Here is a 25,188-nt window from a genome sequence, read left to right as displayed (position 1 = left end):
ACTCCAGCCATGTTAGTGCGGATCTCCCTGAAGTTGCGCGGTGCAGCAAAATTAGAAGGCACCTTCACCCAGAAAAACTTGCCAGCCCAGTCCCTGAAACGGCCAAGTTTTGGGTAGGATAAAACTCTGCTCTCCTTGGGATCAACATAATACCACCCTGACTCAGTCCTAGAAGCAGATCTCTTCAAGCTCATCAAAGACTTGAACAGATGCAAGGACTCAGGATACCTTCGAAACCTCAAAAACCACAGCAAGCAGATTAATGTATGAAGGGAAGCAGGATGCACCAGAGATATATAGATATTGAAGGCACGCAATAACTTCTCCAGGGTGGGGTCTAGAGGGAACCTCAAGCCCAAATCCAGCTGTGAAGCAAACACATCAATGTGATCAGCAGGAGGAGAAGATAGCTTCGCACCATCAGCAGGGAGAACCAACTCGTAACCCTCGCCAAAACCATAGAATTTCTGACCAACATAAGCAAGATCCAGCCTCTTAGCATCCTTACGCCAGCTGGAGTCCAGCACACAATTTTTAGGCCCATAGCATTTGTCATCCAGAAAAAACTCGGCTTTGCCCTCCTCTACGGGTCCACAACGTAAGTAGACTGACAGTCATAATAGGAGCGGTCACCTGGAGACTCAGTCATCCTGCCCGATTGAACAGTTGGAGAAGGAGACGGTGATGGAGTCTCAGTGCTGCCACCTCGCACTACATAATGGTTAAATCGATGCACGTCAGCCATGTAATCAAGCCAAGCAAAACTGTTTAAAGGCTGAACATGGGGAATGGGGCTAACAAGAGACACGTCAGGGGGATTAGCCTTGACAGCATCAGCTAACATCTTATGGCGCATTGTGCGCATCCTCAAACGGGTGAGATGGGATAAAGGAATCCCATCTAGCATGAGCACCCACTCGCAATAAGGATCAAAGAAATCAGGACGGGGTTTGCGCTGGAAAGGGCAAAAAGCACTACCCTCAGCGGGATGACTACTGCCTGACCCAGACGCAGCATCAGGAGTCGCAGCAGTACCCATCCCGCTCGCAGCGGGGGGAAAGTCAGAAGGCATAACTGTTTGTACAGGAATAGGAGAAGAAGAAGGAGAAACAGGGGAAGTGTGCGCAGGGCGCTCACCTAAAAGAGAGGATTGGGAAGGAGAATCCGATCCAGTGGCCGTTTGAGGCTCACTGATGTTCTAACTATTATTAGCGTCAGAAATTATGAAATCTATAAAGAAATACAAGCCCACAAAGAGAAGAAAAGGCAATGGGGCACCGAAAATCAAAGATCAGTTTAGGAAACAAGAACAATGAAGGAACAAGGAGAAAAAATCAAGAATGCAATTACAACAACAACAAGGAGAAGAAATTGAACAACGACAGTTGGGAAGAATCAAAAGACACAATCTTGTGAAGGAAAAGAAAAAAGAAGCAAAATTGGGTAAATACAAACAACAAAAGGCACAAAGTAAGTAGCTTTAAGAGAAAAAGTTGCAGAAGCAACAGAGTACAACAACAATAACGAACACAAAAGCCCGAGTAAGACGAAAGTTTAAATCTGCAATCGAGAAGAACAAAGGGGAAACAAGTCAGTAAAGAAACAAGAATTAAGGAGGGAAAAACAAGTCAGTAAAGAAACAAGAATTAAGTAGAAACTAAGGCAAAAACAAAGACGAGGAAGTAAGAACTTACTACAAAAATGGAGGAACAAGAACGTTTGGAAGAGAAAGAACAAAGAGCGAAAATTTTGAAATGATAGAGTAATGAAGAAGGAAAGATGAATGGTAAAAGAAGTAAAGAAAATAAGTGAAAAGGGGGACAGTGAAATTAATACGGAGTAAATAGGCGATTAGACACAAGGCAAAGCCAAACCGCCATGTCACTTTAGTAAAATCAAACTGACAGCCCGGATCGTCAACACGTGTCCCACTCATGCAAATACGGTTCCCGCCCTAAAAAAAAAAGGCACTTTAGCAGGAGTGATCGAAAATCCTCTCTGCAAGCTTGTCATTTCTCAGACTTCAGCGGGAGTGATCGCAATTCCTCTCCGCAAGATTGTCATTTCTCAAATTTAGAGCCATCTTCAACATATAAATAGTACGGTAACACAGCTAACAAAAACAGTTGCTGACCTCCCAAGTCTCTAGGCCGCATTAACACCCTAGAGACTTGAGGGGCTAGGATTGTGCAGGTTAGTTTGGTCGGACGACCCGTTGAGCCATGGCCAATAAGGCTACACGCTCAGAACAGATGGCATGAAAAGAACCTCACGCCATCTCTTGAGGGGCTAGTTGTAGGGGATAGCTCTTGCTGAGCTATTCCTTCCTGCTGGGCTCAGTTAAGAAGATTGTACCTGTAGAAACCTATTTGTGTCTCCCTAAAACCAAACCCAGTGATGAATACCTTTCGCGTAGAATCATAATCGAATGAAGTGAAAGCGTGGAATGTCAAGTGTTGCGGTTAGTTTTTATTAAAAATCTTTCTTTTTGTTTTTGAAAACCAACTCTATTTTATGAAAAAGTGCAGTCCACTTTAGTTTGATCCATTATAAGGGTCCAATAATGGTGTAGTTGGATGGGGCTTGAAAAGACCTTTCCAACGATAATATTATAAGCCGAATTCCGATGAATAATGAGGAAGTTATGGTTAAAATACTAAACTGAGCCCAAACCGGATTTTAACTACGACCCATTGATCTTGAGGAGGGTCCAAAGAATTTATCCTTTTCCTAAACTAATTAGGATTGGTTAGAATCTTCTATAAGATTCTAAAAGATCTTAGTTATCCTTTTTTGAAAAGATAAGATCATAGAGTTTGAATTTGAATAAAACTTTCCTTTTTTATAGTCCTAATTCTATTCGAATTTAAAGATGTTCAAAGACAATCAGATATTATTTTCGTGCCTCATATTTTTTTATCCTAATTTTATATGGTTGGATAGATCTTGAAATATATTATCAATGATACATTATAATATTAAATCCGAGCTATAACGAGAAAGATATGAAAGAAATACGAAACTCTATCCAAAATTGACATCCTTTCACTATTTTGGCCATATCTTTTTATCTACAAAATATTTTAATCTGATTCTTATTGTTTTGAAAATTAGACTTCAAGAGATTTCCAACGACATATCATATGACTTATTTGGACTTTTGGATCAAAAGATATGATAAAAAAAATCCGCAAAAAACTGTCTTAGTCGCAAAACGACAAGCTTGTCGAGTGGCGACAGTCTTGTCATCTGGCGACAAGGTTGATTTTTGGAGACAGCGCGGAGTTCTATTCCTTTCCAAATTTTTATTAATTTTCTATCAATTTCCGGACTATTTTTCTTGTAAATAGGGTCCTAAACCTCCGTTTTTAATCATCAACAATCATCATCTACAATTCACAATCACCCAATTCTCTCTATTCTCTCTTGAGTACTTCATGCTTTCTTTCTCTCTCTTTCTAAACTAGCTTTTTCAAATACAATTCCGCATTCACAAGATTTAGAAACACCTAGCCAAGTTCGAAGTTTCCTTCGCCCTAGACGTGAAAGGTTGATATTTCTGAGTGTTTGGTCCCAAATCCAGTCTAAACTTTTTCACTCTTTCTTTCAATTTATTTAATTTAATTCTGTGATTTTATTATTTTCATTGAAGTTTACTAACTCGTGTATTTTGTTATTAGAAAGAGGTACGAGGCTTCAAAGTAAGTAATTAGCTGACTCCCTATTTAAATTTCAATGTAGAAAACATGTTTAGATTTGTTTAATTTCTAGTATCATGTTAGGATGTTATTTATTGCTTTCTAGAATCATGTTTAGGTTGCCTTTTATGCTTTCTAATAGCATGTTAGTATCATGTTAGGTTTAAAGCTTTGATCTTTGATGTTTAGTGACATGCTAGGATTTGTTATTAATCTTGTTAGTATCATGCCTAGGATCTTGCTATTATATTTAAGCTTTATTATGCCTTATTATAATTATGATTATGATATTGATATTGTTATTATTTATGATGATTTATGTTGCTCTATATATATTATTGTTATTGCTTGATCACGCCTTTTATGCATGTTTAAAGGGAATTTGTACTTGAAATCATGCTTAATAAGATAATTAATAATTTGGTTTAGGCTAATGTGATTTTAATTCAAGTGATCGCCAATAATAGTTTTTTTTTGTGCATTAATTTTCAACAACATAGATTAAACAGGTTTAGGGTTAATGTAATGTTTGCATGTTAGTCAGAAAGCGCACATGAATACGATCAGAATAAAGTAGAGGCCTATTATTAGGGCAGGTTCAATCTCTTTTAGGTTGGATTTGTACCTTCATCCTCGAACCCTATTTGGTTCAAGACCTTATGGAGTTGACGGTCTCTTGGATAGTTAAGGGGTGTAACCTTCACCTCGTAAACGGTTTACAAGTTCCTAAAACTTGTTGGCGACTCTTTTGCTCTCTTTTCTTTCCCTTTGGACGCCACCATACTTTAGTGTATGATCACAGTGGGGTTCAAGCTTGGGGTTATGATGCTTGAAATATTCCCTACAGTTTTTTGGCGACTCCACTAGGGAGGATTTCTATTTTAATTCCTGAAATTTATTTTGGCAATGATTTAGAATGAGTGGATGAGACTCGAAAAGTTCTAAGTTTTCATGTGCGTAATTTTGATTAACATTATTGTCATATGCATAAAAAGGTCCTCATTGGATAGACCATCCGAAATGAGTAAAAAACATAGGATTTTTACACGTAGGAAATTTGAGAAATATCTTTCACAACTAGAATCGAAATAATACTGCGAAATCTGGAAAATTCTAAGAACACAGATACCTGCCAAGGCATGTAGGAACTAGCGTCTAGAAAACAGGGCTTGTCGCCTGTAAAGAGCTTCTGTCGCTTGGCAACAGGGGTACTTTTGCGGCAATAATCCCTATAGTCTGGCGCCAAGTTCTTCCAATACCGAGCCAGAACTCTGCTTTCTTGTTTTGACCATTTCTAGTACTGTTGACTCGATTCTACTTCCTGATTGAGTTTTTCTCACTTTTCTGAAACCCATATGTGTTCTACATATGGCCATAACCCTCTGGGGGTTCACGCTCCATCTACCCAATCGAACGCTTTTGGCAACGACGGGTACATCCGAGTTTGTGAATCCACCAAACCGTGGAAGCAAGTTTTTAACTTGCGGGGTCCCATTCATACGCGTCAACCCTTTCAAAGGTAAGGCTTCTGCGCGATGCATCTGGACTCATAACCATGGACCCTCTTTGACTAACCCATATCCTTGAACTTTAGAGAACTAGAGCCATGGTTAGGTTTCAAACTCATTACATCATATTGTGACTACTTGACTACTTGTGCATTATTTGCTTGTGCATAGCTTTATATGTGACTAAACTAACTGTTTAGTTTGACTTGTGTTTGTAAATAAGTCTTTATAAACTAACTAATAAAAGACTTTGTTTAATTAATTAATTAATTAATTGAAACTAATAAATAAGCCTAAAATCGAGTCATAGTTTCTTTTAGTCAACCCGGATTTTTATTCCCGTATACTGCACATGCGTCAAATTATTTTGGTCATATCCGGAGTTATAGGAAAAACAACGAGTCGTACAACCGATGGATCTATAGCCCCGAGTTTTATCTTTAATTTGGCGTTGGTTTCATCCCAATCAGAGTCACAGATCAAAAGTTATGACGAAAATACCACAGCCTGTCCAGTTTAGTGCACATACGTGAAGTCTTAACTTAGTCTTTGCTTAAGTCTAGTCACATAGTCTAGCCACATGGTCATGACACAAGTCTTAACATGTCACCTACACTCACTAGTCTTAGAACGCACTAAGTATATGTCATCATGACCATGTCTTAGGTTCATACATGAGTCGATTTTTCCGTCATTTGAGTCGAAGGTCCATTCCATTCCATATTCTCTTTTTACCTATTGCATGTTGAGTAGAGCTTGAGTCAACACATAATAAAATAAAAATTATCCCTAATTTCTCTTTCCACAGTACTTGGTCAAGGAGAGAAGGGCGATTAATCAAGGACAATACTTTCGTTTAAGTTTTATTGTTTGATAAGCCAATTGGTCCGAAAAGAAAAGCTAAGAAAATAATGGCAACTCAAGAAGAAATCAACGAACTTAGGAAGGAATTGGCTAATATGACCGAAGGGTTGAAGGCTTTAGCCCTTCAAGTTAATGACCCCGTGAGACAGCAACAAATGGAGCTCATGCAAGAAAGCTTAGGCAAACTCTTTAATGATTATAGATTACAGGGCATTAACTCACAAGGGGTCTCGGTAGACAAGGATCTTCTTCCGCAGAATATCAATGCCAACAACATCCCACAATTCAAGGCAATGGATAACCCTTATTTTCATTTAAGAGCCTTTGAGACTATAATGAATATTAAGGGAATAGACAAGAAAGATTTTCATTCTTTGTTCTCGCTATCTTTAGAAACCGTTTGTCAACATTGGTTCTTCTCTCTTGATAAAGAGAAAATCTCTACTTGGGATGGAATAAAAAACGCTTTCATTGATAGCTATAAGTGTAATATTCAAGTAGAAATCGACTATAGACAAATTGAGATGCTAAGGCAAAAAGAGAATGAAGGCTTTACTTCATTCTTTAATAAATGGAGGGAAAATTCCGCTAAGATGATTCAGGTGCCCACGGAAAAAGAATCTATAAGGATGTTTATCAAGAATCTCCAAGAGAAGTATTCGATTTGAAATATCAACACAACTTGAACACTTTCAAGGCAGTCTACAACATAGGCATTGAGATTGAACATGACCTTGCAAAGCAAAAAGCTACTAACAATAGTAACCACAGTGGCTGGAAAGGAAAGAATAACGACAATCCTTGTTCTTCTGAAAACACCCACTCTAGTAACAATGTTAGTACCTTTGACCTCAATGAAGTCTTAGCCATGGATAACCAAGAATCTAAGAAAGAATTAAGGAAAGAATTCACTCCTATTGGGATGAGCTATGATGCTGCCTTCGATTGACTCCATACTAAGGGGCTCATTACTCCCATTGGACCTATTCAAGATCCCGCACCTGAAAAGAGATTGCCTAGTTGGAATCTAGATGCATATTGCAAGTACCATTAAGGTAGGGGTCATACTACTGAGAGCTGTTTGAAGCTAAAGGAGGCCATCCAATATTTAATCGACAATAACAAGCTTCCTATACCTCCAGCCGGCAAGAAGTCCGAGTGATGATGAAGCACAAGACAAGAGGCGAGCTTCAACGACAAGATTTTGTGACCTCTTTTTCTATTTCGTTTTTATTTCTTTCCCAAGAAAGTCTAGCATAGGCATTTTTCATTTTCCCTTAGACTTGTTTTGTAGGACTTCCATTTACTTTTTCCTTTTAATAAAATGAGCATTTTATTTTCTTGCATATGATCATTGCGTTGCATTGTCAAAAAAAAAAAAAAAAAAAAAAAAGAAGCCGAACTAAGCACAAGGTATACCAATGATTTATGGCACCCTTTTGTATCCCATCATGTCTCTTACCCTTTAAATATATAATCCCTTTCTTCATACACCACTTTGAGCCTCGTCTAACGATAAACCTTTCTTTCTTCAACCCACAACTACCTAACCTTGGGATGGGATGGTGAGCAACTAATGAAATTTTCAAAAAGCAAAAGCTTGAGTAATTTAAAAGATCATAATAGCAAAATAAAGCAAAAAAAAAATAATAATAAAAGTGTGCAAAAGGGAAAGTGTTCCAATGTCCTTGATATGACAATGTCTTTGATAAGAACACGTCTCAGATTGTGTTTCTTATCGAGTGCTCGGTACCGTGCCTGAGAAACATGAATGCCAAGTGAGTGATAGACCACATGATCGAGATTGCCCACACTTACAAAAAAGATTCAAAATAAAAAAATGCAAAAGCAAAAAAGAAGAAGAGCAAAAAAAAAAAAAAAAAAAAAAAATAGAGAAAAAAAAAAGAAAGAGAGCTCAAAAGTGAAAAAACTCAAGCATAAAAATATAAGATTCAAAAGCAAGGTTGTACACCTTGGGGGCTTATCTAGGGTGTTGAGCCTTTATCCCCTTCTTCTTCAACCTTTAGCCCAACCACGTTGCAATCCTTAAAAAGACCTTTTTGAGGTATTGTAGGGAATATTTCAAGCGTTAACCCCTAGCTTAAACCCCACTGTGATCATACACTAAAGTACGGTGGCGTCCAAAGGGAAAGAAGATAGGGCAAAAGAGTCGCCAACAAGTTTTTTAGGAACTTGTAAACCGTTCACGAGGTGAAGGTTACACCCCTTAACGATCCAATAGATCGTCAACTCCATAAGGTCTTGAACCAAATAGGGTTCGTGGATGAAGGTACAAATCCAACCTAAAAGAGATTGAACCTGCCCTAATAGTAGGCCTCTACTTTATTCTGATCGTATTCATGTGCGCTTTCTGACTAACATGCAGTCAATAGGATTAACCCTAAACCTGTTTATCTATGTTAGTTGAATATTAATGCACAAATAAACTATTATTGACGATCACTTGAATTATAATCATATTAACCCTAACAAGATTATTAATTATCTTATTAAGCGTGATTACAAGTACCAATTCCCTTTAAACATGCATAAAAGGTGTGATAAAAAAATAACAAATAAATATATATCAAGCAACATAATAAATATCATCATAATAATAATTATAATCATGTTAAAGCATTATATTAATAGCAAGATCCTAGGCATGATACTAACAAGATTAATAACAAATCCTAGCATGTCACTAACCAATAAAGATCAAAGCTTTAACCCTAACATGATACTATTAGGAAAGACAATAAAATGCATCATAGAAATCATAATTGAAATTATATTCTTTACCCTAAACATGATACTAGGAATTTGTTGTTGTCATTCTAAACATCAAATTAAGAAAAACATCCTAACATGATACTAAGTATCATAATAACAACCTAGACATGATTTCTATATGATAATATCAATAACAACCATTAAAGTACTTACTTAGATGCCTCGTACCTCTTTCTAATAACAAAATACACACGTTAGTAACTTCAAGGAACATAATAAACAAAACAATTAAATTAAATAATTGAAAGAGAGATTTGGGACCAAACCCTCAGAAATTAAACCTTTCACATCTAGGGCAAAGACAACTTCGAATATGGCTAAGTGTATCTAAGTCTTGCGAATGCGGAATTTTGTATTTGAGAAAATGCTAGTTTAGAAAAGAGAGAGAGAGAATAATCAAGAAAATCTTGATGAGAGTTGGTGAATGAAAACGGAGTTTTTAGAAAGCTATTTATAGAGAAAATTAGCCAAAAAGATAGAAAATTGAAATAGAGTTCTGACGCGCATAAAACTTGATTAGCGTGGACACTGGCAATTAGCGCCATGCGCTAATGCTTAGCGTCAGGCGCTAATAATTAGTTTCACGTGTTTTTGTTTTTATCATACCTTTTGATCCGGAAGTCCAAATAAGGCATATAATATGTCTTTGGAAAGCTATTGAAGTCTATTTTCCAACACAATTTTAATCAGATTAAAATCTTTTATAGATAAAAAGATATGGCCGAAATAGTTTAAGGGTGTCAGTTTTAGATAGAGTTTCATGTCTCATTCATATCTTTTTCGTTATAGCTCGGATTTAATATTATAATATATCATTAGAAAGATAATTTCAAGTTCTATCCAACCATATAAAATTTGGACAAAGATTATGAATCACGAAAATAAAATCTGAATATATTCCAGTTCGTACAAAACAAGGATTCTCAAAAGGAGTAGTTTTATTCAATTTCAAACTCTTTAAAACATAATTATCAATCCTAACACCATTATGATTTGAGAGAACCTTATAGAGTATTCTAAAAGACTATAAGCAATCCTAATATCTTTAGGAATGATAATTAATAATAGGCCCTCCTCTAGATCATTGAGTCGCATATAAAAACCAAATCGGGCCCAGTTTAGTATTTTGGCCATAACTTCCTCATTATTCATCGGAATTGGGCTTATAATATGTCGTTGGAAAGGTCTTTTCAAACTCCATCCAACTACACCATTATTGGACCCTTATCATGGACCAAACTAAACTAGAATGCACTTTTTTCAAAAATAAGGTAAGAAAAGAAATATTTTCAAAAACAGAAAGAAGAGATATTTTAATAAAAACATCCGCATCACTAGACTTTTCACACTTTCTCTTTATTCGATAATCAAATGACGTGAAAGGTATTCATTACTGGGTTTGGTTTTGGGGAAACACAAATGGGTGTCTATAGAAGCCCCCGCTTTGACTAAGTTTGGAGAAACGCATGTTTCGAAAAAAAAGTCTAAGTATCGATAGGGACAGAGAATGATTCAGAACGTTCTACGATCCTAAATCATTCTCGTAACGCCGATACCTGCAAACTAGCGTTAGTTAAACAGATAAAAGAGTTAAGAAACGCGTATCTTGCACTGTCGAGCACACGTCTCTGAAGTAGCCGATTTGTTGCTGCTTTTTCTGTTTTGAAGACCTCCTACAAGTCAGAGAATTCCATCCTGCTTGAAGACTGCTACGCTTGCAACTGCCTCCAATTTTCGCATGGATAATCTTCTGCAAGCCAGGGAACACTATTGAACATTGCTTCGCTTGAAACGATCCTCTTCCGCTTTATGACCATCCTCCACATCTTAGGGAACACAATCGAAGACAACTTCGCATGAAATTACCTTTAGTTGTTTGTGACAACTCTCCACAATCTAGGGAACGCCATCTTGTTGTTTCGATGTTCACTCGTCTCTGAACAAAGAGCTTATTTTTTTTGGATATGTTCACGCGCCTCTGAACAAAATGCTTCTTATTTTAATATGTCCACGCGTCTCCGAACAAAAGAGCTTGAAAGGATTGTCCACGCGTCTCTGAACAAAAGAGCTTGAAAGGATTGTCCACGCGTCTCTGAACAAAAGAGCTTGAAAGGATTGTCCACGCGTCTCTGAACAAAAGAGCTTGAATGTTTATTGCGATAATATTCCGAAGAAAAATTTCCGAAGACCAAGGCTTGTCGATCTCTAAAGCTCACTTGAACTTTGCTTCCGCTATGCCAGTACGTCGGCGGTTTGCTGCTTGTGAACGGTTATGTCGGTGCCTTTGCTGTTTATGAACCAGTATGTCGGTGTCTATGTTATTTAGGAACCCATACGTCGGTGTCTCTGGTGTCTATGTTATTTAGGAACCCATAAGCCAATGCTTAGGCGCTTTAAGCTAAGTGAGACGATCTTTCGTCAAGTCGATCACCTATTGCGATTGTGATCAAGATGACTACTTGATCATGTCAAATTTCTTATCGGAGCTAACTGGCGTACCAAGGAACCTGAAATTGCTGAAAGAGGTTGAAATATACTGCTCTGAGTGGTTGAGCTCTGTTGCCGTTGCAATGCGTCTGGCGCCGCGATTTGGCTCTGTCGCCAGACGCTGGGATCTAGCACCAGGCGCTGAAATCTGTTGTCAGACCCTAGATGTTTTCGTCTGGCGCTGGAGTAGGGTCTTCCCTATTTTACTCTTGTTGCCGCTGGAATGCACCTATATTTATCTTTGACTATAGGACTTTGCTAATCTCTTTAATTATTTTAGGGTTGACCTAAGGTTTAATATCGCTTGACTCATTGATTTGACATGACTCAAGGTATTAACTTGACTCGCTGTGATTGACTCGAGGATGACTCGACTTAAAGTGTTTGACACATGTGTTAGACTCAAATCAAGGTTATATGACACGACATGACTCAATGTGTACATGAATTGTGTGTGCATTGTAATGTGATTGTGCGACTCGAAAATGCAAAAAAGCAAAAAAATTTCCGTCATTTTTGTGGAGGGTACCGACTTTCTCCCAAAAAAGAAAGACAAGAAAAAACAAAGAAGCGAAGTTTTTGAAGGTGCATGTTGAATAAGCTTATTATGTTACGTTGTCTCTCACAGTACAAGGATTGTAACATCTTAAGTATCCTAGTTGACTCGATAATGAAAGTATTTAGGTAACTTAGGCACGGCGGCTAAGCACTTCATACTTTGTGATGTAATGATGATTATGATTGATGAGTGATTATGATATGACAAGGCATGCTTCAGCGTTCTGTTAAGATTTCATGACAAAGGGTTCCTAAGGGAAGTATATTTGGTCATGTATATGTGATGTGTGTTATAGTGACCTAAGGTTAGGCCGCAAGGGCTAAGTGTGTGGAAAATATATTGAAAAGAGTCAAATAATGGTGACTCTTAGGCTAGGTAGGCTAATGATGTAAGGATCAAGCCTCCAAGTCTAACTCTAAATGAATAGGGATGAGCATAGGGGATCCCTTGATATGATCATGGTGTGAGTGTGTGAATGTGAATATGAATGCATTTTTATTACGGCCGCACCTCGATGCGAGGTTGCCTACGTATCCGTTAAGAATCAGGCCGAACGTAACTCTAGCCGAACCTCGCACAAGTGTGTGTATACCTCAAAAAGGTCTTTTTAAGGGTTGTAACATGGTTAAGCTAAAGGTTATAGAAGAAAGGGATAAAGGCTCAAGACCCTAGATAAGCCCCCAAGGTGTGCAATCTTGCTTTTGAATCTTTATATTTTTATGCTTGAGGTTTCTCACTCTTTTTTTATTACTTTTTGCTTTAGCATTTATTTTATTTTTATAAGTGTGGGAAATCCCAATCATACGGTCTATCACTCACTTGGCATTCATGTTTCTCAGGCACGGTACCGAGCACTCGATAAGAGATGCAATGTGAGACGTGTTCTTATTATTAAAGACATTTTCATATCAAAGAAATTGGAAAAGTTTCCCTTTTGTACACTTTTATTTATTTTATTTCGATTTCTCAAGCTTTTTGTAATTGCATAGGTTACACACCATCCCATCCCAAGGTTAGGTAGATATGGGTTGAAGAAGAAAGGTTTATCGTTAGACGAGGCTCAAAGTGGTTTATCAAAAAAAGGATTGTATATTTGAAGGGTGAAAGGTAATATGATGTGGCTACAAGGGGTGTCTCTAATCATTGATATACCTTGTGCTTAGTTTTGACATGATTTTTAATTTTTTATTTTTTTTTGATGTAATGTAATGATCATATGCAAGGAAATAAATGCTCATTTTATTAAAAGGAAAAAGAAAGAATCTACAAAATTAATCTAAGGGAAAAGAAAGGTGCCTATGTTAGACTTATTGGGGAGATGGAAAAATGAAAAAGAAATAGAAAAAAGAAAGATCATGAAATCTTATTGTTTCAGCTCTCCTCTTGCCTTGTGTTTATTATCTTCTGGTGTCTTTTCCGACTGGAGGTATTGAAAGCCCGTTATTGTTGATCAAATATTGGATTGCTTCCTTTAGTTTCCAACAGCTTTCAATAGTATGACCCTTACCTTGATGGTACTTGCAGCGTACATTTGGGTTCCAATTAGGCAATCTCTTCTCAAGTGGGGGATCTTGAATAGGTCCAATAGGAGTAATGAGTCCCTTGGCATGGAGTCGATCGAAAGCATTATTGTAGCTAATTCCAATAGGGGTGAAATCCTTTCTTAATTGCTTTCAAAATCCTCGATTTTCCATGGCTAAGATCTCATTAAGGTCAAAAGTACCAACAATGTAACTAGAGTAGGTGTTTTCGGAAGAAGAAGGATAGTCGTTCTTCTTTCCTTTACAGCCATTGTTTTTATTGTTAATAATCCTGGCTTTCTTGTTGCGCGGGGGAACATGAAAGAGATTTGAATCAATGAGATCTTGAACACGATCTTTGAGGGCGAGACATGCTTCGGTGGTGTGACCACGACCTCTATGGTATCGACAGTAAGAATTTTGATCCTAATTAGGAAACCGTTTTTCGGGCGGAGGGTCTTGACTGGGACCAATGGGGTGAATAAGACCTTGATCGTGAAGATAGTCAAAAGCTTCATTGTAAGTCATTCCTATTGGTGTGTATTTTTCAATGGTACGTTTTTCCCGTGGCTTAGGAGCATTAAGTTCTTCATTAAATCCTTGGCGAAAATTTTGTTCGATAACCGTCACCCGATTTGCTAGTCCTTCTACCACATTCAAGAGCATGGCAACGACATCTTGAAGTTTTTGAACATCCTCTTTTAGACTTGACGAGTCTGCCCTGTATTATCTAAGAAAAGATTTTCATCCTCCTCAATTATGGCCACTTGATGAGTGGCATTTATGCCACTCTTTTATCCTTTTTCTCTAAGGATTCTCCCCTCGTTTGCACTTGTTTGGCCCTCTTTCTAAGCATTTTTACTTAGCTTTGCTTTCTCTTTTCTTTCTCCTTTATCCTCCCTTTTCTTAGTCTTCCCGCTTTGTTCTTATTGTGCTTTTCATGCTTATGCTTTGTAGGAACCATCGAGATTTTCAAGAGGAGGAAGCTAAGCTCAAAGGAAGCTAGAGGAAGCATGATTCAGAAGAGGTTCGGCCGAACCTCCTGATGGTGTGGCCGAACCAAGGTCTGGCCGAACCTGCTCAGTGGTTCGGCCGAACTTCGAGGCAGGGGCAAGATGAAAATTGGCAGTTTTGCAGGAGTGGCCAAACCACAAGAGTTCGACCAGACCAGGATCAGGGAGGTTCGACCAAACCTACCCATGGTTCGGCCGAACCTACCCTGTAGTCCGGCCGAACCTTCCCATTTGTTCGGTCGGACCTCTCCTTTTCTCAGCTGACTCTGTACGGACTATATAAGTCCCTTTTTTTAGAACGTTTTGGGGGGGATTAACTTAGTTTTTAATTTTCTACATTTTTAGCTTAATCTAGAGAGAGAAACTTCATTAGTAGAGAGAGAAAGTGTGGATTTCTATTGATGAACTTGGATATTGAAGAAGGAGCTTGATTGAATCTTTGTAAATTTTCATCTTCAATGAATGAGCAATCTCTTACTCTCTTTCTTTACTTTTGTATCTAGTTTTGTTTGCTTATTTTGATTTTCCTTCTTTGCTTATTGATCATGTTGATGCTTATTGATTTGATGATTGATATTATCTTCGATATGATTTGTGAGTAGTCACCTAGCCAAGGGTGTGGGGATGGTGTAGTTGTTAATTGATTCATGCTTATGATGTTGGGGGTTATGTTGATGGTGATTAAAGTCTTTGTATGCTTGATATTCTTTGGTCTTTCTTGCAAGTGCACATTGTTAGTTGATCAAAGATGAGTCTTTACTAACAAGTAACAGAAGTTGACTTAGTTGAGATTCATTGCTATCGATAATTCTTTGTTTGCACCTTCTAATATATGGTTCTAATGTGGAAACATAGAGGCTATGTTAGGAGAAATCGATTAGCCCCGGAAGGCGGTTAGATCGAGCTTTATTTCGATATTCTTGCATGCTTAGTTTACCATTGCTTTGCTTCTGTGTTATTGCATGATCAAGTGACATCTACATCTACCCACTTCCCTTGGTGTTTAGTTATATTGATCTTTAATCATTCTTAATCCTTATTTTAATCTCTTAGTTATTCATACTTCTTGTCCCGAGATAGCTTAAAGTCTTAAGTAGTGAATGCGGTGTTTATGCATGTCTCCCTGTGGTTCGACCCCTCTATTTACCCTATACACGTATTAGGTTGGTAGAGCGTTATAAATTAATTTGACTTAGGTGTAGTCGCTCAACGACACGATTATTCCCTTGTCAAATTGGCGCCGTTGCCGGGGACACGGTTTCCATTGCTATTTCATTGCTTGTTTAAGACTATCTCACCTTTATTTGTTAGTGTTTGCTACTTTTGTTACTTGTCAGTGCTTACGTTCTTCTTAGCTTTGTTGTATGAACAGAGGACGAACCCGCTCAAGATCTTTAATTCCCATCGATCCAGAGCTAGAGAGGTCTTTGTCCCTACTTCGAAGAGAAGCAAGAGCAAGGAGTAGAAATTCCCGCACTCCAACGAGAGGAGTAAGAGAATTAGAAGATACTCCACCCTCTTCACCCTCAAGTGAAGAATTAGATAGCCCTAAATCATCTTCGAATTCAGAAATCAACCCTTTCTCAACCTATAAGTTTGAAAGTAAAGAAGGTTCTAAAATGGGAGAGAATACGCCTTTGAGTCGTCTTGGGGCCCCCGAAGCTTTTAGAGCGCAAAGTGGGATCCTAACTCCTACTACTCAAGCCAACAATTTCGAGATCAAGCCTAATTTGATTGCCTTGATTGAGAGGAAACAATTCTCGGGTGGAAAGTTTGAGAGTCCTCATGAGAACCTAAAAGAGTTTGAGAAATATTGTGACACAATAAAGGCCAATGGAGTGACTCAAGAATATATTCGCCTCAAAATGTTTCCATTTTCGCTAATTGGGAGAGGTCTAGAATGGCTAGAGAAGGAGGTGCCCCCTAATTCTCTCACGACATGGGACCAAGTGACTACGGCTTTCTTGAGGAGGTTTTATAACCATAGGAAGACCGCCGAGGCTCGGTCTTTGATTCAAGGTTTTCGCCAAAAGAGTGGTGAGTCTCTAAGTGCGGCATGGGAACGATACAAAGAGCTTCAACGTCAATGCCCACACCATGGGATACCCAAGTATCAACTCATTCACACTTTCTATGGAGGTCTCACACCTCAAGGAAGAACAAGCCTAGACGCCGCGGCCGGTGGTCCAATTATGAACAAAGGAGAGCATGAAGTGGAGTTTATTATAGAGGAAGCCGCAAAGCACTATGATGATTGGTACGAAGGAGAAAGGGATGCTACTTCTAGCAAGGGCGTTTATGCATTGGAGCAAGCCAACGCAATCAACAACCTTTCTACCCAAATCTCCAAAATGACCAAGCAAATGGATGAATTGATGAAAGAAAGGTCCAACCCTCATGGTAATATCTCCCCTTCAACCAAGGGAGGCAATGGTATGGATACTTCCTCCCCCTCTTCTTACAATACAATGCCCCAAGGGTGCATGTTTTGTTCTAATTGTGAAACCTATGATCATGATACCTCTCAATGTGTCTATGCTTGTGAAGTTCAACCCCCTTCCCATGAACATGATAGTAATATGGAAAATGTCAATGCTATGAATTTTGCTCCTAGAAAGGGAAATGTAGGAAACTTGAGGCCAAACTCCAATCAAATGGGGAATTGGAATCAAGGTGGAAACCGTGGTTGGAACCAAAATGGTGGTGGTTATGATAACCAATACCATGGTGGGGGAGGCCCTTCCAATTTCAATGGAAGAGGCTACTCTAACCAAAGAGGGTATGGTAATCAAAACCAACAACCTAATCCCCGATACCAAGAACATAAAAATCAAAATTTTGGTGACCAAGGTAACACGGGAAATAATCAACAAATCAATGTTCCTAACCAAGGCACCGGAGGCAATAGGGGCCAATTTGCTTCTAACTATGCCCAAACTAATAGGCCTCCGGGTTTCCATCAACCCCAACTTCCTCCACCTCAACAACCTCTTCAAATTGAAGCCCCTCCAATAGATCCCGTGATGGATAAATTAGATGCTCTTTTAAAAATGCGTGAGGAGGATCAAAAGAAACATGAAGAGGCTCAAAAACGAACCAATGCTCATATGAAAATGCTTGAGACTCAAATTGCTCAACTTGCATCTAATTCATCCCCTTCTTCTTCTTCTCCTTCTTCTTCTCACATCCCAAGTCAAGGAGTCAACCCAAAACCTTTGTATGCCGTGACAAAAAGGAGTGGGAAGGTAGTAGGGAGTGACCCTTTGATTGAGGAAGAACCCCAAGAAGAGGCGGAGTTAGAGAAAGAGGGTGAAAAACCCAATGAGCCATTGAGTGTTGAAAAAGAAAAACATGTTGAGGTGCTCAAGGAAAAAGAAGCCACCCCCTTGCCCCTAAATCGCCAACCTAGAGAGGAGAAGCTACCCTTTCCACAACGATTTGTGAGAGCTAAACTTGATGCCCAATTTGGGAAGTTTTTGGAAGTCATTAAGAATTTGCATATCTCCGTCCCTTTTGTTGATTCTATGAAGCAAATGCCCCACTATTCCAAATTTTTGAAAGATCTTTTGAGTGGGAGAAGGGAGTGTGAGACGGTGAGTTTAACCGCCAATTGTAGTACAATTCTTTCCAACAAACTACCTACCAAATTGAAAGATCCGGGTAACTTTTCCATCCCTTGCTGTATCAATGGCATTGAATTTGATAAAGCCTTGTGTGACTTAGGAGCAAGTGTGAGTCTCATGCCCTATTCCGTCTACCAAAAGATTAGTGTAGGAACCCTCTCTCCCACTAACATTACTCTCCAACTAGCGGACCGTTCCGTTAAGTTCCCCATGGGCAAAGTTGAGGATATTCCCCTTAGGGTAGGAAAGTTCACATTCCCCGTGGATTTCTATGTGCTAGAAATGGATGAGGATGAGAGGATTCCTATAATTTTGGGTAGGCCATTTCTAGCCACTTCTAGAGTTATCATCGATGTGAAGGAGGGGAAGATATCCTTGAAAATTGACAATGATTCTATTGAGTTTGATTTGAACAATGTCATGCAACAACCCTCCTCAAGTGGTGAATGCTTTAGGGTAGATATTCTTGATACGGTTCTTGATGAATTTTCTCGCTCCCACTTGCATGCCACTAATGATCCCGTTGAAAGTGTGTTGTTGAATGAATCAAAGATAGGTACTCACAAAGAAGACATACAATTCTATGAGGATTTGCTTGAGGAAAGCAAGGAGTGCAAGGGCGCGAGCATGGAAGAAGAAGCTCCTTACATTCATGACCTCTTTCAAGTTGAAGAAAGAGAAGAGAGCCCCAATGGTAAGGGAGAACTAAAGGTAGACTTGAAACCTCTACCTTTGGGCTTGAGGTATGCATTTCTTGGTCCCAATGAGTCTTTCCCCGTGATTGTAAATTCTAACCTAACGGAGGAGCAAACCTCCCTCTTGATCAATGTTTTGAGAAATAAAAAAAAAGTCCATCTTTATGTATGCACAAAATTGATCTAGAGGGAGATGCCAAACCCGTCAGGCAAAGGCAAAGAAAGCTTAACCCTTCCATGCAAGAGGTTGTGCGGAAGGAAGTGGCTAAGCTTCTTGATGTGGGAATTATTTACCCAATTGCTCATAGTGATTGGGTATCTCCCGTGCAAGTTGTGCCTAAGAAAGGGGGCATGACGGTAGTGAAAAATGATCATGATCAACTAGTACCCACTAGACTTGTTACCGGTTGGCGCATGTGTATTGACTATCGCCAACTTAACACAAGTACATGCAAAGATCATTTTCCACTACCGTTCATTGATCAAATGTTGGAAAGGCTTACAAAGAATTCCTTCTATTGTTTCCTTGATGGTTACTCGGGATTTTTCCAAATCCCAATTGACCCTAAGGATCAAGAGAAGACAACTTTCACATGCCCCTACGGTACTTATGCGTATCGTAGGATGCCTTTCGGGCTTTGTAATGCCCCCGCAACATTCCAACGTTGCATGATGTCCATTTTTAGTGATATGATTGAGGATGAGATAGAAGTCTTCATGGATGGCTTCTCCGTTGGAGGAGCCACCTATGAAGATTGTCTATCTAATTTATCTCGTTGCTTAGAAAGGTGTGAGAGGGCTAACCTCGTGTTGAATTGGGAAAAGTGCCACTTTATGGTCGAAAGTGGGATTGTTCTTGGGCACAAAATTTCCCATGCCGGCATTGAGGTTGATAGAGCCAAGGTTGAGGTCATCGAAAAACTTCCTCCCCCCACCAACGTGAGGGAAGTGAGGTCTTTTCTTGGCCATGCCGGGTTCTATCGGCGTTTTATTAAAGATTTTTCAATGATCGCTAAGCCTCTCACATCCCTATTGCAACAAGATAAGGAGTTTGTGTTTGATGATGCTTGTCATAAGTCCTTTTGTAGGTTGAAAGAAGCCCTTTGCACCGCTCCTATTGTCCAAGGTCCGGATTGGTCTCTTTCATTTGAGCTCATGTGCGATGCAAGCGACGAGGCCATTGGATCGGTTCTTGGACAACGAAAGAATGGGAAACTTCATGTCATACATTATTTTTCTAAAACTCTCAATGATGCCCTACGAAACTACACAACTACCGAGAAGGAGTTCCTAGCGGTTATCCATTCGTTCGAGAAGTTTAGAACCTACCTCATTGGTTCTAAGACAATTGTGTATACCGACCACTCAGCTCTCAAATACTTGATAGGGAAGAAGGAAGCTAAACCAAGGTTGTTGAGATGGGTTTTAGTCCTCCAAGACTTCGATTATGAGATGAGAGACAAGAAGGGAGCCGAGAATGTGGTGGCGGATCACCTCTCAAGGTTGGGCGGTGCAAGGTTTGAAGATGATGGCTTGCCAATAGAGGACGCTCTAAGAGATGATGTGCTTTATGTCGTTGAAGTGAAATCGGAGCCTTGGTATGTGGATATTGTGAATTACTTAGCTTGTAGTGCCATACCACCAGATTTCACTTCACAACAACGTCGAAAAGTCAAGCACGAGGCCAAGAGATACATTTGGGATGATCCCATTTTATTGAAAAGAGGGGTCGATGGTTTGTTGAGGAGATGCGTCCCCAACGACGAGGTTCAAAGTGTTCTCCATATGTGCCACTCTTCTCCTTGTGGTGGGCATATGAGTGCTCAAAAGACCGCCTCAAAGGTCCTTCAATCTATGCTCTTTTGGCCTTCTCTATTAAAGGATGCGTGGATATTTGTCAAAACTTGTGATAGATGTCAACGGATGGGGAATATTTCTAGAAGGGATGAAATGGCACAAAATCCCATCCTTGAGCTTGAAGTTTTTGATGTGTGGGCTATAGACTTCATGGGCCCTTTCATTTCTTCACATGGGAACAAGTATATTTTGGTCGCCGTTGACTATGTATCTAAGTGGGCGGAGGCCGTGGCTTCTCCAACGAATGACTCTAAGGTGGTGGTCGACCTTTTCAAAAAGGTGATCTTCTAGAGATTTGGTGTTCCAAGAGCAATAATTAGTGATGGGGGATCGCATTTCAAGCACCACACCTTCGTTCGACTTCTTGATAAATATGGGGTTTCTCACAAGCGAGGGCTTGCATACCACCCTCAAACGAGTGGCTAAGCGGAGGTCACCAATAGAGAGCTTAAGGTGATTTTGGAGAAGACGGTTGCTAGGACAAGGAAGGATTGGTCCTCCAAACTTATTGATTCACTATGGGCTTATAGGACCGCCTTCAAAACCCCAATAAAGACCACTCCCTACAAGCTTGTCTATGGGAAAAATTGTCATTTGCCCGTGGAGATGGAGCATCGAACGCATTGGGCAATCAAGCAAATCAACTTTGATCTCCATAGTGCGGGTGAGCAAAGGCTTCTAGAGCTACATGAGTTAGAGGAGTTGAGGATGAATGTCTACGATAGCGCAAGCATGTATAAGGCGTGGACTAAGGCTTGGCACGATGCTCAAATTGTCAAGAAGGCATTCGTCAAAGGCCAAAAAGTCCTCCTATTCAACTCCCGCTTGAAGCTTTTCCCGGGCAAACTTAGGTCAAGATGGAGTGGGCCGTACATTGTCACGGAAGTGTTTCCCTATGGAGCCTACGAAATTTCCCAAGACGGCCACTCCCCTTTCAAAGTCAACGGTCACCGTCTCAAGCCCTATCATGAAGGATTCCCAAGTGATGAACCAGTTTCTGTGACACTTCTTGATGTGCATCGTCAATTCGACCCTCCTTGATCAACTCAAGGAACGTCGAGCTAACGACGTTAACCAAAAGCCCTTCCGGGAGGCAACCCGAGTTTCTAACCCTTTTATACTTTTTCTTTTCATGTTGCTTCTATTTTTCCATCTACGACTTTGGATTGTTTGGATTTTTGGGTTTTGATTGTGCTTGGGTTTTAGATATACTTTGCATCTAGCATGATTGTAATGTGTTTAGATGTGTGTTAACGGACTATTTTTACTTGCGTGATTCTTTATGGAAAATTGGCCGAACCACTTCATGTTCGGCCACTGCAGCAATTTCAAGGATTTATGGCAACATTCTGCCAAAAACAAAAATATTGAATTCTGGCAGAAGGTTCGACCGAACCCATGGGAGGTTCGACCGAACCCATGGGAGGTTCGACCGAACTTATACTGTAGTGCGGCCGAACTTCCCTGGGTTCGGTCACTCCTAAATTTTTAGAAATTTCCAGCAACTTTCTGCCAGAATCTGAAAATTTGCAGTTCCAGCATAGGTTCGACCGAACCCAAGTATGGTTCGACCGAACTTAATTCGTAGTGCGGCCGAACTTCCCTGGGTTCGGTCACTCCTCTCTTTTTGCGATTTTGCTGGAACTTTCTGCCCGGATTTTAAAATGTAGAGTTTTGGCAATGGTTCGACCGAACCACAGGGGAGTTCGGCCGAACTTTTACTGTGGTTCGACCGAACATACCCTCGGTTCGGCCGAACCTATCTTCAGAGTCGAAAAAAAATGCTGCCATGTTTTCTATTTTGCTGCATTTTCGTGAATATCACTCCCATATTCGTCACCTACCCCATTCTTCTCCTTCTCACTCTAAACCTCCATTGCACCTCCCCTTACAACCTCAAATCTCCATCAAAATCACTCCAATCTTCATCCTTTCTCACTTATTTTCCATCCTTCACTCAACTTTTGCAATCTCTACCAAAAATTCCTACCAAACAAACCCATCTTTCCATTTTCCCCAATTTCAAGGGTTTAAGTGCTTCGGTGTTTTTGGGTTTTTACTTCCTTCCAATCAATTGTGGTATGTTTGTTCTAGCTTTTGCAAGTTTATTTCTTTAATTTCTTATAGTTTTACCATGTTTTACATATTTAAGTGTGAATTATGGTATTCTTGAAATTATTAGTAATGACTTGTTTATTTCATGTGCTTCTTTGGATTGACTTGTTGCAATTGATTGGTTGTTCATAGTAGAACATGTTCTTATGATGATTATGCATGTTTACCTTGGTTTTATTTTGATCTCAATGTAATTGAATGTTGATTTCATACTAGGGTATTCATGTTACCATTTTATGATTGAGAAATGCATGAGTTGGATGTTATTGGAGATTGTTATTCATGGTTTTGGCTTGATTTTGATGGTTTGATGATTGGATATCATGAAAGTAAGGGGACATCATGCCAAATTTCACCTAGACCTTGTTAGGACTAATTTAGGAATGACATAGGAATCCTTATTCAAACCTTGGTCCAAATGTATTCATGCATGCCTTGAATTGTATACTCTCAAGCATACACTTTTACCTTGGTTAAGTACTTGGCTTCTTATGTCATTTCCTATCAATTTGTTCTAATGATATGCTCTTGGTGAATTTGTAGAGTCACGATGTTCGGCAAGGGAAAAGGAAAATCAAAGAGGAAGAGGGTGGGAGAATCCTCAGCAACGCAATTCCCACCTCCTCCCGGCATCAACGATCATGGCATTGTTGCTCCGGACGAGCAATTTTGGCCTATATATGCATCACTCATCAAGCGTCCGATTAGGTCCACAAGGTTCTTTTGCCCTTAAACTTTGAGGAAGCTGGGAATATTGGATGAGGTGACTAGGTTGGCTCAAAACTTTGGTTGGGGCGACTTCATCCACCTCCACGCTCACACTTACGAGCGTGTGACCTTGGAATTCCTTGCCTCCCTCCGCAAGGAAGTATTTGAGCCAGAAGATGTCGATGAGGATCCTCAACTCATTATACACTTCAGGATGTTCAACGAGGATCACTCTCTAACGGAGAGTGATCTAAATGAGATCTTGTTTTGGCACGCCACTGGCCTTGATCACCCGTCTGAAATGACCTCCTCCCATCGCATTCCTTACAACGAGCAACAGTGGTGGAGGAGCATCACAAACAAGGATAGGTTCCAAACTAATACCTCAAAGGTCAACAACATCATCCATTTAGTGTTGAGGTATTTTGTACGGCTTCTACAATACGCCGTGTTCTTCAAAGCCAACCTCGGCTCCATGGTAAAAGACGAGGTTGCTTGCCTATTCTTGGCCGACAATCCTCAACGGCTAAAATTTCAATGCTCCTCCACCTTTATCCAACGGCTCTTGGATACTAGGGATAACCGTCTAGGTGATGAGATATTTATGGGTGGCATGATCACCATCATTGCTCTCTCTTTGAAGGGTGGAGCATACAAGGACCAAATTGAATTGCTCCCACCCGTGCACCAAAACCAGGAAGAGCTCACCGACGAGTTCCCTCCCTATGCTCTATCCATAAGCGCCCTCCGTCACAGCCGCTTCCTCAATTTCACTACTAGCAAACGCCGTTTTATCCTCCTGGTCGATAGGGAGATCGAATGGTGTGTCCTCCCGGACCCCGACCTCACTACGGTGGACCACTCCGCTCCTCTCAAATGGAAGATCCCTCAGCAAATCATCCCCAATGAGCTGAGGCGAACTAGAGCCCGGGGTGGAGCTCCTCAACCTCCACCGGTCCTCCATCAAGAGCAAATCAATCCCCCCCTTGGCGAGGGAGGTGAGGCATCTTCTTCTTCTTCCTTTCCTCCTTTTGATTTCAATGCCCTTCGTAGTACCCTCGACGATATTCGTCGAGACAATCAAGTTTCCATTGAGCAATGGGGGTACTACGCGAGGGCAAATTATGACAATCTTGTGCAAGCGGGCATTCAAGCGCCCTATGTGAACTACCCCTACCACCCTCCTCAAGAGGGTCCGGTCAATCATTGGGGACCCTATGACCCTCAACACCCCACCCCCCCTTGCTACGCCTATTGGGAAGGTCCCATCGACCCTACCCAACGCGTTGACACCCCCCCATACGACCCCTATCGTCCGGGTGGGTGTGATCCGTCTTATGACCCGGCATCCGCATCCACCCCCGCTCCTTTTGATGGTGGTTGGGGTGCCCAAGGGTGGCCCTATGAGAACTTTAACCAACCCTTCCACCCTTTCATGGACACTCCCGGGTTTGATCCTAACAACCCCCCTCAACCTAGGGGGCGAGGAGATGATAACCAGTGATGCTGTGGGAACTTTTCCCTTCCCCCCGATCTTCTCACTTGTCACTTTTGCTCGGGACGAGCAAAAGAATAGTGTGGGGGAGGATGTCCTTTTGGTTGGTTGAAGTGTACATAGGAAGGTAGGGTGGTAGGGTAGTTGCTTGCACATAAGGAGGATAGTGAGGATAGTGGCTTTGTGGTATTGATGTGGCGTTGTGGCGGTGGTGATGATGTTGGTGATGTTGTGATGGTGATGTGATGAGATG

At 40.3% G+C, this 25,188-nt stretch overlaps 1 non-coding gene across 1 annotated transcript; it reads right to left on the bottom strand.

Annotated features, from left to right (window-relative positions):
• Positions 1 to 16,440: 16,440 nt before the first annotated feature.
• On the bottom strand, positions 16,441 to 16,546 carry LOC145637582 (small nucleolar RNA R71). The gene has a single exon (XR_014114350.1). It is a non-coding gene; the product is annotated as a small nucleolar RNA R71 (small nucleolar RNA).
• Positions 16,547 to 25,188: the final 8,642 nt, after the last annotated feature.

Source organism: Chenopodium album, chromosome 6 (assembly GCF_948465745.1).
Source record: "Chenopodium album chromosome 6, dcCheAlbu1.1, whole genome shotgun sequence".
Classification (NCBI taxonomy): domain Eukaryota; kingdom Viridiplantae; phylum Streptophyta; class Magnoliopsida; order Caryophyllales; family Amaranthaceae; genus Chenopodium; species Chenopodium album.
The sequence above is the reverse complement of the archived record's forward strand: the minus strand, read 5'-3'. Positions and strand labels throughout refer to the sequence as shown.